We start from the raw sequence: 20154 nt of genomic DNA, 5'->3' as shown, positions 1-20154 counted from the left end.
TCCCTGCTTGGCCCCCTGTGGAGGGAGGAGAGCCAGCCTGGTACACACACACACACACACACACACACACACACACACACACAGGGCAGGCCTGCTGCTGCCGCCCATGGCCCACGCACTCACAAAGTAAGTTTGCAGGTCGGGCTCCCCTGGCCCCGCTCTGGGCTTGGGGTTCCGGGCCTCAGGCACTGCCCACGATGTAGGGGTGAAGGGGTGGTGCCACCATCCCTTGAACTTGCCCGGAAGTGACTCACGTTCCTGCATGCCCTGTGCATTCTCCACAGAGGATGGACTTGGGCCGCTGCATCAGTTCCCAGCAGGTTGGGTCTTTCAGTTTGCCCCCTGATGCAAATGCAGCGGTCATTGCCAGCCAGGACTTACCTCATGGAGATCTGCTTCCCCTCCAGCCCCCTCTGCTCAGGACACCCTGCCAGCCCCTGCCTTCCACAGCAGGGAAAGGGGACACTCGCTGGGCCTGGCAGCACCCTCGGGGAGGGACCAGGAAGTGCCCACTCACAGGAAGAGGCTCCCTATTGGGAACCTGAACACTGATTGACTGCTCTAGACATTTCTGCCAAGGACATGCGGTTCCTGCCTGCAGCCCTGGCTGGAGCGGTTCTGTTTCAGAGGAGAGACAAGGCCGGCCACAGGGACAGGGTACATAGGGCGTCCCCGGGTGATTTGACTTCTCAGCTCGGGCCCCCAACTTAGATTCCACCACCCCACCCCCACCCACGATGGGGTCCTCCATGGGCTGCTGGGACAAAATGGGCTAACTGGCCCTTTTCTGCTCCAGCCAGAAGGAGCCTGTGACAGGGGCAAGGTCTTGGTGGCCACAGGTGGCCCATTGCTCTGCAGCTAAGCCCGCACGGCGCCTGCCCCCTCTCTGCTGACACCAACTCCAGAGTTATACAATTCAGTAATCCCTCACAGAGAATAGAACCCCGGGGATTCAGGGGGTAAAGGCAAAAAAGGGCGGCCCATGGAGAGCCAGGGCTGCACATGCCCTGGTGCAGAGCCCTTGGGCCTCGCTGCTGACCGGGCTCAGAAAGAGGCAGCAGGGTACCAGGTGCCAGGACAGGAATCTGTAGAGTGGAGGGCCCATAATGATGGCAGCACGTGCTTGGGAAACACGAAATTGAGCCCAGATTGTGTAGGACAAACAAGGCATCCGTAGGTTAATTGAGCGACTTGGATTTGGGCGTGCCTGGTGTTTCTCTGAATCATTACAACCGCTGGGGAGTCAGTCCCCCAGGGCTGGGTGTACATTCGGGAAGCTGAACCATGCGGAGGAACCCGGAGCGGCCTCCTGCAGCCCTCGGTGCACCCGCCCAGCTCTGCCTCACCATAATTAATTGTTGTCTAGAATGTTATTAGCTGAAACACAGCATTTGCTCTCAGGCTAAAGTCCCTTCTTAATGAACACCAGTCCTCGCTGGACCCCGCTCCAGGGCCTCTCACCGAGCGATAACATCAGCCCAGGTGCCACCAGAGTCTTTACAAACCGTAAATCCTCACCTGTCACTGGAAGGAGGGCGAGAGAAGAAAGGTTAAACAAGTTTGCGGCAGAAGCCTGCCCAGGTGTTATTTTGCAAGTTGGGAGCTAATTGATGGTTCTGCCATAATAGTTCCCACCGATAAGGATCGTGTAAACACCCCCGGAACAGGAGGGAGCATTCCCAGGCTGTCCCAGGGCTAGCAGTGAGCCTGGCCCTGGTGCACTACAGGGGAGGGCCCGAGGCCTGAGTCCAGTGGGGTTGCAAGTGAAGACGACATGGGCACTGCAAGTTGGGTGCTCGCCGTGTCACAGGTGCGTGGCTTTCCTGCCTGGCACCCAGGGAGCCAGTAGCACCACCCAGTGTCTGTCCTCCGCCCACGTGAGCGCCTGCAAGGGCCCTCCCGGTGTGAGGGCACGTCCGCACTTCCGCACAAACTAAAAGCAAAGGCAGTGTCTCCTGGAAACAGAGGAGCCGCTGGAGGCCTCCCACCTCCTTTCCGCTTCCCATACACAGCCCGGCCGGGTCCTCGGGGTGGATTGAGGGTAGGGGCAGGAGAGGCGGTGTGGCTGGGGAGTTTTCCTAAGCTTTGCCCCCATGGAGAAGTCAGCACCTGCTTGGCAGAGAGCCTTACGCCTCTGTCTTCAACATGGTCAGCGCTGGGTGGGGTGTGGCAGGACGTTGGGGTATCTAAAAATAAAAACAAAATAAAAATAAAAACAAAATAAAAACACAAACGTGACAATGATGTCTCCATTTCCTCTGCAATGATTTCCGTCCCCTTGTGAAAGTACCATTAGGCATGGCACGCGGGCTGACGTACAGACGTAGACAACCCGCAATGTCTCCGACACCAGCTACTGGGAAGCTACAAATCCCACCATGTGAAAAATCCACAAACTTCACCACGTGAAAGAGACCTGGCCACAGCCACGGGCAGGAAGCAGCCATGCCAGCTTGCATCCGCCGCTTGGCACCGTGGCCCCTATGTCCACTGGCTGAAGCTCCTATGTCGCCTGCCTGTGTTGACTGGGGCAGCTCCAGCAGGCCTCGGGGAGATGTGTGTCCACCCTCCCGTCCCTTGATCAGCCTTCCCCATCTGCCTCTGGAACCCATGGCTAGTTCACCACACGGATCTCTCTGAGCCCACTTGTTCTGTGCCTAGGGCACCACCCCACCCGAGAAGTTGTAATTTGGTTTCCCGTGAGCAGGGGTCACATGCTGACCTAGGGTGGTGCCAAAGGCTCCCACAGGGTCAGAGCCCAGGTTGGCTTGCCTGCTCACTCTCCAGGCAGACCCTTCCTACGGCAGCTGTTTCATCTCCAGAGGTGTGAGTCACCAGGGAGGACCCTGAGATCTGTCTGTTGGGGGAGCCCTATCTCGCCTCGGGACCCTGCAGGCTATGGCTTCCGGCAGAGGAAACTCCCACTCTCGAAGCCCCGCAGCCCTGAACCCTGCACTGGGGCAAGATTCGGTAACTTCAGTACAACCAAAACACTTACATTAAAAACAGGGTGCTGAGCCGAGAAGCAGCCAGACACTGCAAGCTTGTGAGGGCGTGGCCGTGCAGGAGGGTCTTCTAGCTGGCTGGTGAGCAGTGCGGCACATGAACCTCACCTGAAGGGCGGCCCGTGGCTTTTCCAGGGGGCCATAGGTCATTCACTCTGGCCACGGGGGCTTTCCCGCCTGGCCACCCACCCTGAGGCCCAAAGCCCACATGCTAGTCGTCTGTTATTTAAGCTGGCGTGTGAAGAAAACTTTGCTGTGTGTTTTGAGTCAGGAACTAAAGGAGAACGCAGCTTTGCAAGATTCCATCAGTTCTACTTTAGTTCATTTCCACCCAAAATGAGGGTGAACCTGGGAGCACCTGAATCCGTGTACGACCCAGATGCTCCAGCCGCCTGTCTGACCCCTCACTGCAGGTCCATCAGTCGATTGCTGAGCGTGCTGCTTCCTGTCACCTGCTGCTCTCATGAACCTTGGAGCACCTGGCCAGCAGGTGATGCGTTTTCAGGTAACTCAGCATGCCCTCGTGACATTGCCACAGCGTTGGCATCTCACTCTAACTTGGAAGACAGAGATTGGGGAACAAGGACAGCAAGGGTGGATGTCCCCAGGAGGTTGGTTCCTGCGTGGGGTCCACGCTGCTGGGCTGTCAGGCACACCTGGGGCCCCGTCAGAGTGGCCACGAAGGAGCTAGATGGTAAAGGCACGGTATACATGCGCAAGAGCCTGTTGCAGGAGTTTTTGAATTTCTCAACAGTTTAAAAAGTGCTGGGGCTGGTGTGGTGGTGTAGAGGCCTAATTCTCCACCTTTGCCACCAGCATCTCACGTGGGCGCTTGCTTGTGTCCCGGCTGCTCTACTTCCTGCCGGCTCCCTGCTCGTGGCTGGGAAAGCAATAGAGCACGGCCCAGGTGCTTGGAACCCTGCACCAACGTGAGACACCTGGAAGAAGTTCCTGGCTCCTGGTTTAAGACCAGCCCACCTCTAGCAGTTACGGCCATCTGGGAAGTAAGATACCTCTCTCTCTTCTTCTTTCTGTAATTCTGCCTTAAAAACAAAAAAGGCATTCTGATCTGCCTGCTGAGCCTGGGAGGGCCTTGGCGGGCGCCAGGCTCAGGCTCAGGGAGGCTGCCGTCTTTGTCTCATCTTGGTTTCTGAGGAAAAGCTGTTCGATTTTGCTCCCTCTCAGGTTCAGCGTGATGCACCTCTCCTCTCCTGCACTTATCGGTTGCAGGAAATGCCAGCTCTGACTTCACCAGCAAGCCCTCGTCTGAAGTAGCCAGCAACATTGGCCACCAACGCACGTGGACAGGGTCGGCCTCTGGTGGACAGAAGGCCACACAGTTCAGTCCTGAACGGGGAAATGAAAGATCCACCTGGGACACGTGACCTGGACCATGCCATGGTTGAGGTGAGCAAATGCAGCACCCCGAGGGTCTGCCCCCGCTCCAGCCACACCACGGGCCACTTCCGTGAGTTTACACTCCACCCCCACCCTGCCTTAAGCCTGGGGAGCCCAGTGACCGCCGTCCTGCCAAAGGGGTCGGAGGAGCTGGAGCCAGCCAAGGCCTGCCTCCACCTGTCGGCTTCTGACCAGGAATGGTGAGTGGCCCACGCAGGGCTGCACCCCAGGGAGGGGCACAGGAGCCAAGAGCTGGCAGCAGCAGCCTCAGGCATCACAGCTTCGGGCCTCTCTCCTAGGAAGCACACTGTTCACAGTCTTGGTACAAAGTTGCAGCTTAGTTCACGCCTCATGCCATGGGCCAGAAAGAGTGCCATACATTCGCAAGAGCTGAATTTTAAAAATTAAGCCACAAGTACTGGAAAAAAGCAATTGGAAACCCGGGCTGACTCTTACCTGGGGGTAAAGATCAACTTTCTGATTACGGCTAGAAATCCAAAAGCAGTAAAATACTGACAATTTAATTATGATTTTTGAAGTATCTATGGTATGAATAAATTACCACAGGGAGGTTCAAAGAATGACCGTGAAGTCAAGAGAAGAAATACTTATTGTTTAGGTTATAGGCAAAATGAGTTGTGTTGTAAATGCAAAATGTTCTTAAGAACAGAGAAAAAAAGTATAGAAAAAATAAATGGCACAATTTTCTGAACTCCGCTAGAAGTGACTCACAGCTTGCACACCTTTCCCCGTATTCTTGGGCAGCAGGCTCTGGAATCGGAGGCAGCTTGAGGCTGCGCTCACCAGGAACGAGGCTGGAGATGGCCTTCGGGTCACTCACACCCAAATGGCACCCCATCCCCGAGACTCCGCTCTCCAAGCGTGGAACATAGCTCTTCCCCTGCCTTCAGGCCCCAGAGGTCCTACTGCGTTTAGCACTGACTTCCTGCCAGTATGGCTTGGATTTGAGGTCCTAACATAACAGGACTGTTTTCCAACCCGTCGTTTATCCTATTATGTGTAATATGGCTGTAAACACATAATCTCAGGTGACAAGACCTTCGTCCCAATGTGGGAGGGGAGGCCTTTCTCCAGGCCTGACAGCATAAGCAAAGGGAACCGAATCCTGTGGGAGCTCGTGGGAGGAAGAAACGCTGCAGTGTGTGGTCTCACCAGTGTGTGCTCTTCTGCCTGTCCTCCCTGCCTGCCCTCCCTGTCTGTCCTCCCTGTCTGTCCTCCCTGTCTGTCCTCCCTGTCTCTCCTCCCTGCCTGTCCTCCCTGCCTATCCTCCCTGCCTGCCCTCCCTGCCTGTCCTCCCTGCCTGTCCTCCCTGACTGTCCTCCATGCCTGTCCTCCCTGCCTGTCCTCCCTGCCCGACCCACCTGTCTGTCCTCCCTGCCTGTCCTCCCTGCCCGACCCACCTGTCTGTCCTCCCTGCCTGTCCTCCCTGCCTGTCCTTCCTGCCTGACCCACCTGTCTGTCCTCCCTGCCTGTCCTCCCTGTCTGTCCTCTCTGCCTGCCCTCTCTGTCTGCCCTCCCTACCTGTCCTCCCTGCCTGTCCCACCTGTCTGTCCTCCCTGTCTCTCCTCCCTGTCTGTCCTCCCTGTCTGTCCTCCCTACCTGTCCTCCCTGTCTGTCCTCCCTGTCTGTCCTCCCTGTCTGTCCTCCCTGTCTCTCCTCCCTGCCTGTCCTCCCTGCCTGTCCTCCCTGCCTGCCCTCCCTGCCTGTCCTCCCTGCCTGCCCTCCCTGTCTGCCCTCCCTGCCTGTCCTCCCTGCCTGCCCTCCCTGCCTGTCCTCCCTGAATGACCCACCTGTCTGTCCTCCCTGCCTGTCCTCCCTGCCTGCCCTCCCTGTCTGTCCTCCCTGTCTCTCCTCCCTGCCTGCCCTCCCTGCCTGTCCTCCCTGCCTGTCCCACCTGTCTGTCCTCCCTGTCTCTCCTCCCTGTCTGTCCTCCCTGTCTGTCCTCCCTGCCTGTCCCACCTGTCTGTCCTCCCTGCCTGTCCTCCCTGTCTGTCCTCCCTGTCTGTCCTCCCTGCCTGCCCTCCCTGTCTGTCCTCCCTGCCTGTCCCACCTGTCTGTCCTCCCTGTCTCTCCTCCCTGTCTGTCCTCCCTGCCTGTCCCACCTGCCTGTCCTCCCTGCCTGTCCCACCTGTCTGTCCTCCCTGTCTGTTCTCCCTGCCTGTCCTCCCTGCCTGTCCCACCTGTCTGTCCTCCCTGTCTCTCTTCCCTGTCTGTCCTCCCTGCCTGCCCTCCCTGCCTGCCCTCCCTGCCTATCCTCCCTGTCTGTCCTCCCTGCCTGTCTCACCTGTCTGTCCTCCCTATCTATCCCACATGCCTGGCCTCACCCACCTGTCTGTACCACCTGTCTGTCCCGCCTTCCTGCCCTCCCTGCCTGACCCACCTGCACACGCTCACCTGTGCAGCCCACAGTTGCAGGGCCAGGGCTGTCAGCTGACTCTCCTGCTGGTGCCCGCTCCCGTGTGTCTTCACTGAGGTCATGAGTACCAGACCCTGCCCTCACACGCAAGGCCCTTTCCTGGGGTTGTCTTTGGTTCTGTGTAGAAGTTTCATGGAAGACAATGTCATGTACCTGGTCGTGCATGCACACACCCCCAGGAGCACACGCCTGGCTGCTTTTTGCTGTTTCCAATGGACCAACAGTGGTCTCTGGGGAGTGCCCTGCACATTATGGCCCATCCTTCAAGGCACACCTGCCCGTGTCCACACACCCGTTATTGGCACTGAGTCTTAGACAAGGCCAGACCCATTCAGACACAGGCCAAGCACGGTGTCCCATGCTGGGCCTCCCGGTCCCTTTTCTGATTGCCAACTGTTCTTTCCCTGATGGCAGGGCAAGGACCTTGTGCATGCCTTGAGGTGGCCAGGAGCCTGTCTGGGCACCTCCCACCACACCACTCCCTCTCCAGGTTGGGACAAACTAAGTCCCGTGCAGCACTGTGACCCACTGCTCACTTAGGAGTGCCCTGGCTTGGTTTCCTTATCCTTGTCTGTTCCCAGAGTGTCCCCAGTATCTTGAAGGAGCCCCCAAAATCCCCAGGGATGTATGTCTGCACTGCCTGGCCCACCGTCGGCAGAGGCATGGTTCTCCTGCCCTTCCACTGTCACTCACTGTGCACCTGATTGTACCCAAGCTGAGCACTGCCCCTTGCCGGCTGGCACACGGCTCTTGTCCCCTGGCGCCTTTGAGCAGCCCCACGCTCCCCCCCACACAGACCAGTCTGCACCGTGGGGGTCTCCAGCCATGTCTGCACTGTGGGGGTCTCCAGTCATGTCTCCGACTGTCCTCTTGATTGTAACATCGCCCCCTTCCCCAGTCCGGGCTGTGGCTGCTGTGACTGTGACTAGAGTGGGGACAGCATGCAGGGAAGCTGGACATGGTTGGAAGTCAGGATGGGAGTGGCGGGAGGATCAGCAGCAGCCTTCTGCCGTTTGAGGCACAGAAACCCCGGTGTGGATGTGAAGTCGACACTGGGACCCACGCAGAAAGCAAGTGCATGGACGGATGGGAGTGACATGGGCAGACAGGGCCGCTGCGTGTACAGACTGCATGGGGAAAGGCAGATGCCTTCATACAGATTCTTCATGGCAGACGGCAAATTTTACTGTTTCCAAGGATTCCCAAGTGGTGACAGCTGGGCCTGAGGCCTCTATCACGATGTTCGGGTGAGCCAAGTGGGCAGATCATGCACATGTTTCAAAATGCCCAGCGGGAGGCTGGGCACAGAGGCGGGGAGCCACAGCTGCGGGGCACTGTGTCCCCCAAACCCAGGCGCATCCTGCTGCTGACCACCCGCCAGTGAAGGAAGGTGGATGGCCACAGGGCTTGGGGAGTGCCGGCAGAGGTGGACTCTTTAGGAAGAGTTGCTGGATCTGTGTGTGCCACCACGCACAGTGTCAACCCTGATGGATTTCAGGGCAGCCCAGGTGCTCGAGACCTCTGTCCTGTGTGTGCACCATGGCTGACACTGTGCGAACCTCCCAGCAGGTGCAGACTCTCAGCTCTCAACTGGCATGTCCTTGCTTTCAGCCAGCGTCTGCCCCTGAGCACTCCAAGACTCATGCCCCAGGTCTCCCGTCCTTCCCTCTGTGCCTGCCAAACTGGCTGTGACGTCAGGATGTTTTCCAGGGTCTGCATCCAGCTGCCTAGGGACTTGCTTGTGTGTCCAGCTGGTGAGAAGGCACTGGTCCATGCTGAGTCACATGTCTCGATGAGCAACAGGGCGGGTAGGACAAAGCCCAGAAGACGGCATGCCTGTATTTGCATTAGCCACCATCAGTACAACACGCAGGCCATGTGGTTATGCTGGGGTCCATGCCAGCGTCCACAGGCATGAGGACGTGGTCCTCACCCTCCAGGTACTTCAAACCTCTGTCCCCAGTGGACCCCACCCATTCACGCTTGTGGTCAGCTCCTTCTTTGAAGAAACCTGCTCACTGAGTAAGCCTGCCTGCCCCCTATGCCCACTCAGGGAGGGGTGACCATGACCTCCCTGGTCATGCTGGATAGCGTGAGCTGCCCTTCCCAGCACAAGGTAAGCTTTCTCCAAGCTGTTTACCTGGAGGACAAAAGGCCTCACCCTGTCCTGATCACCATGGCTTGGAGCGCCCCAGTCCCCATACTTGTTGCTTTGACTGAGGTGTTCTTCCAGCACCTGCCATCCAGTGCCACCGGCCACATGCTAGTAAACCGGGTTGCACGTTCAGAGCCAATGTGGGTCTTGGCCATATTGAAGGACCTCAGTCCAGAAGCAGCACAGAGAGGTGTCTTCTGAGCAGCCAAAGCACAGGAGGACTGACTATCTGGGCCACAGGAGCTGGGCTGTGCTTCAGGTAGCATCCTGACAGCAGCGTCAGCAAAGCTTGAGTTCATCCACGCTCCCTGCACCCTGCAGGTTAGCAATGCCACTGTTACGGGAGGAGCACAGGCAGGCATCAGTTGCATGCCCTGCCCCTGGTGAACGGCCGGGGTGAAGGCACCTCCTGCGCCCCGGAACCCACTATGGCAATGCTGCTGCCACTGCCCCTGGGACTGCCAGCTGAGGAGGGGCGGGCTGAGGTGGCCACGGAACCCCACATGGACACAGCTCCTCCAGGGACTGGCTGACCTCGTAGCTCCTCCTGCCAGATGTGAGAGGTGAAGAGACACCCTCGTTCTCATGTCTCCATCTGAAATACACGCAGTTCCAGATTGTCTCGAGCCACACAGATGTCATTGTCGCAGGCACCTGTTTCATCATGCTGACAAAATGATAGGCCACATCTTTGGAGAGGGGGCTGCTGACTGTCAGGCGTGTCCTGTCCCCTTAGAGGGGCTGCTACATCCCACCCAGGACTTTGAGTTCCACTCATGTAGCCCCTGTGATCTGCTGTGCTTGCATGTGACTCGCAGGTGCTTAAAAGATGGATTTTTTTTCTGTCCTGAAGCATAGGACCAGAGTGTCTGCCCTCCTCCATGAGGGGCTTATTTGTAGCCCAGCACATGCTGTCCAAGCATACAGACTTGGGTTCCCAGCCTCAGCCTTGTGTCTGCTGTCTTCTGGCCCTGGCTGCAGTGGGTCTCAGCAGGTGGCTGCCTGCACATGGATTGCCAAGAGCTGGGGCACATCAGGATGGTCCCCAAGTTTCCAGATGAAACTGGTCCCATCCAATCAGTAGGGGAATCTGTCAGCCGGCAGCATACTGGGCTCTGGGCAGAGGCCGCTCCCAGGTGGGTTCAGAATGGGACAGAAGCACCATTGAGAGGGTGTCCTGTGGCACTCTCAACCCACACTGCGCTGGTTGCTTGCACCCGAGGCCCACGATGTCAGAGGGCCCCTCTGACCCATGCAGCAAAGGCCATTGCTGGGACTGAAGGGCAGCGGGAAGTGTGTGATCAGTGAGCCCACCATGCCTCCCCAGCCCCTCTGAGGTTGTAGGGAGAATTTGAGCAAGGGCTTCCGTGATGAGCAAACGTGGCCACATTTCATGCACTGGTCAAGGAGTTCCTGAACTGCGCTTGTGCTTGACTCCACGGAGCAGGCAGGCAAATGCTGTGCAGCCTCCTAGGTGGTGGGGGTTGGGGAAGGCTTCTGGTCACTGCCAAAGACACCCCCCAGCAGTCCCATGAGCCGTGCAGGCTGACATCAGGCCCAGCAGCAGTCAAACTGTCGTGCTTTGAATGTTGCCTCTGGTACCCCCGGAGACCCGTGTGTCAAGGGCTCTATCCCCAAAGCCTTCCATTCACTGGTTAATGGGTTCATGTTGATGGGCTCGGGGCAGAGGTTTAATCCAATTACAGCAGCTGGAAGGTGGTCCTAGCTTAGGGGACAGGAATCAGCCAATGAGGTAATGACAACTGAGTCAATAAGCCTGTATTTGGTGAAATATTTGCTGAGACCATCCCCCGGGTGTAAAATGCTGGGTAGCCATGGTGTGGCTGAGAGATGCTGCTCTGGGGGCAGGGGCAGGTTAGCAACTGGAATGGTTGGTGAGCACCTGCTAGTTCTTGTTGGTTGAACTTGGCAAGCCACCTTAAGAAAGACTTGAGCTCAGAAAAGAAGGTAGGGGTTGGAGACAGTCCATGCCTGAGGGCTTCCAGCCTGGGAGACAGTCTCTTCTCACCCCAGACAGAACCTCGGATCACTTGTTTACTTAAATAAGTCAGAGTTATACAAAGAGACAGAGGAAGAGAAAATCTTGTATTCACTGATTCGCCCCCGAGGTGGCTGCAATGGCCAGGGCTGAGCTGGGCTGAAGCGAGGAGGACATCCAAGCTCCCCCCACGTAGCTGCAGGAGCCCACCTGGGCTGTCTTCCACTGCTTTCTTAGGCCACAAGCAGGGAGCCGTCAGGACACAAGCTGGTGCCCAGATGGGAGCTGGCATTGTGGGCACTGGTTTTACTCGCTGTACCACGATGATGAACCACATCAAGCGAGATCAGATACATCTGAGCAAAGACTCTTCTTCCAGCTGCCCAGAATCTCGTGGGGACATCATGGCTTCAGCTGGTACGCTCCCACCAAGTCAGTGGAGTGGGTGACACTTGGAGAGACCAGCATGGGTCCTGGAGCCCAGAAGCTGGAAACGTCTAAACAGAGCCACCAGGATTGAAAAGCAAAAGAAAGGAGAATAGATTCCATCTGGCAATGTCCTCTAAAAATCCTGGCCCAGTGGGGCTCAGGGCAGCATCCAAGGCCAGCCTTGGGGCCAGCGCTTGTCTACTCATTCCTAATTCATTAATTAGAAGGAAGAAAAGTGATTCTCTTTTTCAAATGAGCCTCTGACAAGCAGTAAAGTCTTGTATCTGCTGCGGGGAGTTGGTGCACACAGGCGAGAACAGAACCATGTCCTGTTGGTGCTTATTTTGTCTTTGCTCTTAATTTAGGTAAATTAGTCATGAGCGGAACCCACCAGCTGCCCCTTCTCAGTGCCCACACCAGGTGGTGGACTCTGTTGGGCAGACGGCCTCACCTTTCAGTCCAAGTCTAGACATCTAGCCTCCTTCACCATGAGCCCCGCTGCCCCTGGCCACACCCACTCAAATGTGGACTCTGACTGCCCGCTCCCAACGGGAGAGCGCACCGGACTCACGCCTTTGCTCCGGGCCTGTTCCTCCTCACTCTACCTGTACCATAATGTGTGGGGATTCCCTTGCATGTTAAGGGAGACCCAGCAGCCCCCGCGCACCTGCTCACCTGTGAGTAGGCGATTGGCTCCCTCCTGCCTGCAGCCACTGGACAGTGCTGAGAGGAGCAAGGTTTTCATACAGCCCTGGTCCCTTCAGTTCTCTGGGATGCATATTAAGAAGTGGAACTGCTAAATCGCAGACTTGCATTTTAACCCTGTTTCACCACAGTGGCCGTGAGATCCTATACCCCTGCCATGAGTGTGAAAGTGGCCCAGTGTACCCACATCCTCCCACAGCCTGATGGTGTAAAGTTGTATGTCATGTGGTTTTGGTTTGCGTGTTCCTACTGACTCATGGTTTTCAGCATTTCCACTGTGCGGAAGGCCCTTTAATGCACCAGAAACAGCTTTCTAAGATTGCTGTCTTGCCCAGCAGGTCCCGAGCTGGGATAAAGTCAGCATGGAGGAGGTCATGTGCACAGACCACAGACACAGCCTGCTCAGAAGGCGCCGGGCGTGTTCCCTGCACTCCAGTGCCTTCTCTGGAAGCTACACACCTCCTCTCTTCCCTTGGCGAAATGCTCCTAGAAAACACTGCAGAAAGAGCAAACGGCCCCAGATAAACAGCAGGTTATTGGTGGTTGGATCCTCATTGAAACTTTCCTCACTGCCTGATTCTTAAATGACTTTGGGCTTTGTTTGCATGTTAAATCTACACTTGGCAGAGGCAACTGGGACCCTAAGGATCTGGGATCTGTGGTTTTCATTACCGTAGGCCCCAGCTGTTGAGTCGATCTTGAGAAAGAGTATAGGAACTAAAACGTGCTGATGACACGAAGAAGCATGATGCTGCCAGTCCTCAACACGGGCGCTGCAGAGCTGAGCCCCTCTGGGCCGGGATGGGGTCCACGCTCCTCCTCGTCCATCCTCTGTCGCTGAGTCCAACAGCCAGCATCACTTGCCATCACCATCTGCAGGATTGGATGACCAGCCAGAGATGTGGATGGAAAGGCTCTGAAACCAGAAGGGGATTGAATGTTGGGCTACTCCCAGGCATTTCTTTGTCACAGATAGAGCTCTGTCAAAAAGCAACGAGAAGAACAGCCTGTTCTGGAAGTCAGGTGCGCCTGGACCAGCGTGGAGTGAGCCAGTGCGTGAGGGAGGATCCCGGGAAGATGGTGCCCAGGTCTTATGGACTCGCAGGATGCAGGTGCGCTGCTGCTGGCTTCTTTGCTGGATCGTTTCAGCTGCTTGGGGCCATCCTGCCAATCAGGAGATGATTTGCACGAGTCCGCTTATGACAGAGAAGGGAGCAAAGTTCTGAAAGCCATGCGTGTGTGGGTGTCCTTTGGAAGAAGTCCAGAGGCAGGAGTCTCTGTGCCTCTATTTTTGCTTTTGTCTTAAGTTCCAATTCTCAAATAATGATATACTGCAAGAGAACAACCGGCACACTCTAAGAAATGACACAGGGTTCTCGGCCAAAATAAATGCAGACAAAGAAATTAAAGTCTGCCTATTGCAAGCACTCTGTGGTCTCAGAGCCACGCTGTGCATAAATCACAGGCTGCCCAGCCAGTGGGTTCCTCCGAGACTGAACAGCACAAAGTGTCCGAGAGCCAAGGAATGTGTCTCCCAGGGCGTTGGCAGGCATGGGAGCAGAGCAGGGTGTCCAGGACTGAGGTGCAGCTGCACCGGGATGCACTGGGAGCAGCCTCCTGCCTGTCCTCAACCCACTTCCAATGGGTGGAGACAGATTTGGGGAGATTTTTAGATTATCCCTGTCCCGAGGCTAAACAATAACAAAGTTTTATTCCATGCACAGGCAATGGGAGAAACCTGATGGCCAGAGTGGTGGAAGCCACGCGCACCTGCGGCCTTGTCCACGGCTGAGGGTGAACGGAAGAGCAAGGGTGCCAGTGCACTGTGGTCACAAGCTGGCACTCAGCCACGTAGTAAGACCTGGCCCCTGCCGAGCCTGCGTCTTTCTACAGACTGCACGGTAGGATGGCCTCTGACTTATAAAAGGTGCTGATAGTATGTGGTATTAATTCCTTTTTAATATTTAATACCTTTTTAAAAAATGCAAGTTGACAACTTTTCATGCAGCTTATAGTACGTTTAATTGTACATAAAAAAAATGTTTAGGAGGTGGTGCCATGGCTAAGCCTCCACCCCGTGGTGTGGGCATCCAGGTAAGGGTTCGAGTCCCCGCTGCTCGGCTCCTGATGCAGCTCTCTGCCCAAGCCCCGGGGACTTGGCACTGCACACACGTGGGACACCCAGAAGAAGCTCCACACTGGCTCAGCTCCAGTTGAAGAGTGAACCAACAGGTGGAAGAGTTCTCCTGTGACTCCTCTCTCTGATTCTTCTTTTCAAGTAAAAAGAGATAAATCTGCTTTTTAGGAAGTTTAAGTCCCCACCCATTCTTTTTTTTTTTAAATATTTATTTTTATTGGGAAGTCAGATATATAGAGAGGAGGAAAGACAGAGGAAGATCTTCCGTCCGATGATTCACTCCCCAAATGACTGCAATGGCCTCTTCCGGGTCTCCCATTTGGGTGCAGGGTCCCAAGGCTGTCCTCGACTGCTTTCCCAGGCCACAGGCAGGGACCTGGATGGGAAGCAGGGCTGCCAGGATTAGAACTGGTGCCCATATGGGATCCTGGTGCGTGCAAGGCGAGGACTTTAGCTGCTAGGCCACCGCGCCAGGCCTGTCCCAAAACATTCTTAGAGAAGACAGCCTAACTGTGACTTTCAAACACGTCTTACATAAAGCCTGTCTTGGTGTGAGGCTGATTGCTTCCAAAGCTTTCCTTCGCCAGCCTGGGTGGGAGACTGAGCTTGGCCCAAGCTGGCCCGCCTGGTGCTTACCCCTCTTACAGGTGGTGAGCCTGCAGCTCCAAGGCCTCTGCTCTGGGTGTGCCATGCCCAGGGCAGGCTGTCCTCAGAGCCCCGTGCGCACTCCAGCCCAGGCAGTCATTAGCTCAGCCCCGTTAATGAGCCTGTCTGCTGTGATGCAACGATTGTAGGTGTCAGGTGGAATGTACTGCTCCTGCTGTGGTCTTGTCCCCAGTACACAGGATGTGGAGCTGGAGTGTGATGTGCAACTGCTACCAGAATTTCCAAGTAACAGTTACAGATGAAAAGAAAGACACTGGGCCCAGCACGATAGCTAGTGGCTGAATACTCACCTTGCATCAGCTGGGATCCCATATGGATGCCGGCTTGTGCCCCAGCTGTTCACTTCCTGTCCAGCTCCCTGCTTGTGGACTGGGAAAGCAGTAGAGGATGGGACAAAACCTGGGGACCCTGCACCTGCGTGGGAGACCTGGAAGAGGCTCCCTTGGCTTTGGGTCGACTTAGCTCCCACCATTGTGGCACTTGGGGAGTGAGACAATGGACAAGATCTTTCTGTATTCTCTCTGGAGATCTACTCTCCAATAAAAAGAAATAAATATTAGGGGGAAAAAAGAAGAAAAGAAAGATGCCGCTTCGAAAATGGATCAATTAGTATTTAATGTTGTGGCTTGCACTGAATCCATTGATGTAAGGAATGCAAACTGGTACCAAGCTGCTGATGAGGAAGGAAGCCAACACCAACGAAAGATTCCCTGCCAAATCTATAACCACCAGAGCTGTGACCCCTGTCAACAGGGTCGGGGTTGACCAGGGCTCTGGCGGGCAGCTCTGGCAGCCTCACAAGGCTCCTCCGTCAGCGGCCCTGTTGCCCTGGTCTCTGAGGCCTCACTCAGGAGTACGGCAGACACTTGGGGAGCTGTGTCTCTGTGGGCAACGTCCTGGGAATGGCAGGCGTGCCCGGAGCGGAGGAAGTGCCCGGTGAGGCCCGCTAGGGACCTGCTCATGGCCTGCCTTGCCCACGCTTCCTGGAGAAGGCTGGCTCGCACCCACTGCTGGCCCTGCGCGGTTGGTTTTTAACCGGGTGTCCTCCCAGGAGCCGGGGCCCTGTCCAGGTCCCTCTCTGACTGTCTCATTGGCATCCTATCGCTAGAGCCCAGATGCACCTAGAGGGTTAAACACATTCCGGGCGCCCACACTTGGCAGCGCCCAGGAGACTCAGGTGGGAACCCCACGGAAAGGTGGGGTGAGTCTAGCTGAGGGCCCAGGCTGGCCCCGCCCCCCGACCTGGAGATGCTTCCAGCAGCTAGTTAGAAAATGAGACCCCCACCCCCAGACACTGGGGCCGAGTGGAGCCCAGGCGGCCTCAGCTTCCTCCCGCCCACCTTGGTTGGCTGTCAGCAGAGTAGGCGCCCGCGAGATCCCACAGACAGAAAGCCCGGCAGCAGCATTGCGCACGGGTGATGTCACCCAGGTGAAATTGCACTGACAAGCTTTTAATTAAAGTTTTCCCACACAGCTTTCCGCGGGTCCCCGGAGCGATTATTCATTCTGCGCGGCCTGCCAGCCAATGGCGGGGAGGGAGGGGAGTGTTTTATTTTCAAAGCCCTTGCTGACAGCTAGAGAACACTTTGTTATACAATCTGTTTATGTTTTTTCACACGCGCGCACATGCACACTCACACCTGAGCTTGCAGAGCGAACTGGCTCTGCTGGGTGTGCAGTATGCCTGGCCAAAATGAGGCGCATCTGGTGCTGAAGAAGCTGGGACAGGGGATGGCAGGCCCCGGCCCCAGCCAGCAGGCTCTGTGGTCAGGGAGGCGGTTGGCACAGGATGCCCCAAAGGGCTGTCATTCCTGGGACTTGATCTAGAATATTCCAAGAGCCCTTAGCTGATGCCTACTCAGACAGAAGCAGCTCCTGACCCCAGGTCCTTCAGCACTTCCCCTCCACTCCCCACTGCTCAGTCACCAGCCCTTGTGAGCCTGTGCTGCCCTGTGCACTGCCCTGTGCACTGCCCTCTGCCCAGCCCTGTGCACTGCCCTGTGCACTGCCCTGTGCACTGCCCTCTGCGCTGCCCTCTGCACTGCCCTCTGCACTGCCCTGTGCACTGCCCTCTGCACTGCCCTGTGCCCTGCCCTGTGCACTGCCCTGTGCACTGCCCTCTGCACTGCCCTGTGCCCTGCCCTGTGCACTGCCCTGTGCACTGCCCTGTGCACTGCCCTCTGCGCTGCCCTCTGCCCTGCCCTGTGCGCTGCCCTCTGCGCTGCCCTCTGCACTGCCCTCTGCACTGCCCTGTGCACTGCCCTGTGCACTGCCCTCTGCACTGCCCTGTGCACTGCCCTCTGCACTGCCCTCTGTGCTGCCCTCTGCCCTGCCCTGTGCACTGCCCTCTGCGCTGCCCTCTGCACTGCCCTCTGCACTGCCCTCCGCACTGCCCTGTGCCCTGCCCTCTGCGCTGCCCTCTGCGCTGCCCTGTGCACTGCCCTGTGCACTGCCCTGTGCCCTGCCCTCTGCACTGCCCTGTGCACTGCCCTCTGCACTGCCCTCTGCACTGCCCTGTGCCCTGCCCTGTGCACTGCCCTCTGCACTGCTCTCTGCACTGCCCTGTGCACTGCCCTCTGCACTGCCCTCCGCACTGCCCTGTGCACTGCCCTGTGCACTGCCCTCTGCACTGCCCTGTGCACTGCCCTCTGCACTGCCCTCCGCACTGCCCTGTGCACTGCCCTGTGCACTGCCCTCTGCACTGCCCTGTGCACTGCCCTCTGCACTGCCCTCCGCACTGCCCTGTGCACTGCCCTGTGCACTGCCCTCTGCACTGCCCTGTGCACTGCCCTGTGCACTGCCCTCTGCACTGCCCTGTGCCCTGCCCTCTGCACTGCCCTGTGCACTGCCCTGTGCACTGCCCTGTGCACTGCCCTCTGCACTGCCCTGTGCACTGCCCTCTGCACTGCCCTGTGCACTGCCCTCTGCACTGCCCTGTGCCCTGCCCTGTGCACTGCCCTGTGCACTGCCCTGTGCACTGCCCTGTGCACTGCCCTGTGCACTGCCCTCTGCACTGCCCTCTGCGCTGCCCTCTGCACTGCCCTCTGCGCTGCCCTGTGCCCTGCCCTCCGCACTGCCCTCTGCACTGCCCTCTGCACTGCCCTCTGCGCTGCCCTCTGTGCTGCCCTGTGCACTGCCCTCTGCGCTGCCCTCTGCACTGCCCTCTGCGCTGCCCTCTGTGCTGCCCTGTGCACTGCCCTCTGCGCTGCCCTCTGCCCTGCCCTCTGCGCTGCCCTCTGTGCTGCCCTGTGCACTGCCCTCTGCGCTGCCCTCTGCACTGCCCTCTGCGCTGCCCTGTGCACTGCCCTGTGCACTGCCCTCTGCGCTGCCCTCTGCACTGCCCTCTGCACTGCCCTGTGCACTGCCCTGTGCACTGCCCTCTGCACTGCCCTGTGCACTGCCCTCTGCGCTGCCCTGTGCCCTGCCCTCCGCACTGCTGTGTGCACTGCCCTGTGCACTGCCCTCTGCACTGCCCTCTGTGCTGCCCTGTGCCCTGCCCTCCGCACTGCTGTGTGCACTGCCCTGTGCCCTGCCCTCCGCACTGCTGTGTGCACTGCCCTGTGCACTGCCCTCTGCCCTGCCCTCCGCACTGCTGTGTGCACTGCCCTGTGCACTGCCCTGTGCACTGCCCTCTGTGCTGCCCTGTGCCCTGCCCTCCGCACTGCTGTGTGCACTGCCCTGTGCACTGCCCTCTGCACTGCCCTGTGCACTGCCCTGTGCACTGCCCTGTGCACTGCCCTCTGCGCTGCCCTCTGCACTGCCCTCTGCGCTGCCCTCTGCCCTGCCCTCTGCGCTGCCGTGTGCACTGCCCTCTGCACTGCCCTGTGCACTGCCCTCTGCGCTGCCCTCTGCGCTGCCCTCTGCACTGCCCTCTGTGCTGCACTCTGTCCAGGCCCAGGTGAGGGAGCTGCCAGGCACCAGGGGTGTCTCCTGGGCCAACACATACATACAGAGGATCAAACTACAGCACGCACATATATACACACAGAGAACCATGCTACAGCACACACACAGGACCACGCTACAGCACATACACATACACACAGACACAGGACCATGCTACAGCACACACATACACACACACACAGACACAGGACCATGCTACAGCACACACACACACACAGACACAGGACCATGCTACAGCACACACACACACACACACACACACACACACAGACACAGGACCATGCTACAGCACACACACACACACACAGGACCATGCGGCAGCATGCACACACACACACACACATACACACAGGACCACTCTACAACACACACATACACACAGAGCCACACTGCAACACAAACACATAGAGGACCATGCTACAGCACACACACATACACAAGACCATGCTGCAGCACACACATATGCACACACACAGAGAACCATGCTACACAAAACACACACAAGACCACACTATAGCACACACACATACACACACACACAGAGGACCACACTACAGCACACACACATACACACACACACAGGACCACACTACAGCACACACATATATACACACACACACAGAGGACCACACTACAGCACACACACACACACACACACTACAGCACACACAGCTCCCCCATGCAGTGCTTTTCTTTCTTGACTACAGACCCTTGGGGGCACTTGGGCACATCCGTGTGTCCAGATATGGTCCCAGGCACCTGCTCTGCCCTGGACATGGCTTCCAGGAGGAGACTCGGCAGTGCCCGTCCCTTTTCTGGATGCCTGCTCCTCTTTCCTGACTGTGTCTGCCCTTCCCTGCTGAGAGAGGCGGAATCCTGCCAGTGAGCAGGAAAGTCACTTCCTGAGTCAGAGGAGGGTGTCTGTAACCACCCTGACTCCTCATAGAGCTGCAAGTATTAGTGAGAGCAACGAGGGACGGGAAAGAAAGGGGCACAGAAGAGAAGAAGTCAAAACAACCACGTGGAGTACATGGAAAATCTCAATACGCCACTAAAAACTTAGAGTGGTAAATGGGGGCTGATGCTACAGCACAGTGTGTTAAACCAGGAACCACAGTGCCGATAACCTATATGGCCATAAGGCCATATTTCCCTACTTGTGACCTAGGAAAGCAGAAGAGGACAGCCCAAAGCCTTGGGGCCCTGCACCCTTGTAGGAGACCCAGAAAAAGTTACTGCCTCTAGGCTTTGGATTAGCCCGGCTCCAGCATTACAACTGTTGAGGTGTGAACCAGTGAATGAGGCTCTCTCTAACTC

The sequence above is a fragment of the Ochotona princeps genome, chromosome 23 (assembly GCF_030435755.1).
Source record: "Ochotona princeps isolate mOchPri1 chromosome 23, mOchPri1.hap1, whole genome shotgun sequence".
Lineage (NCBI taxonomy): Eukaryota > Metazoa > Chordata > Mammalia > Lagomorpha > Ochotonidae > Ochotona > Ochotona princeps.
This window is presented reverse-complemented; position numbering follows the sequence as displayed.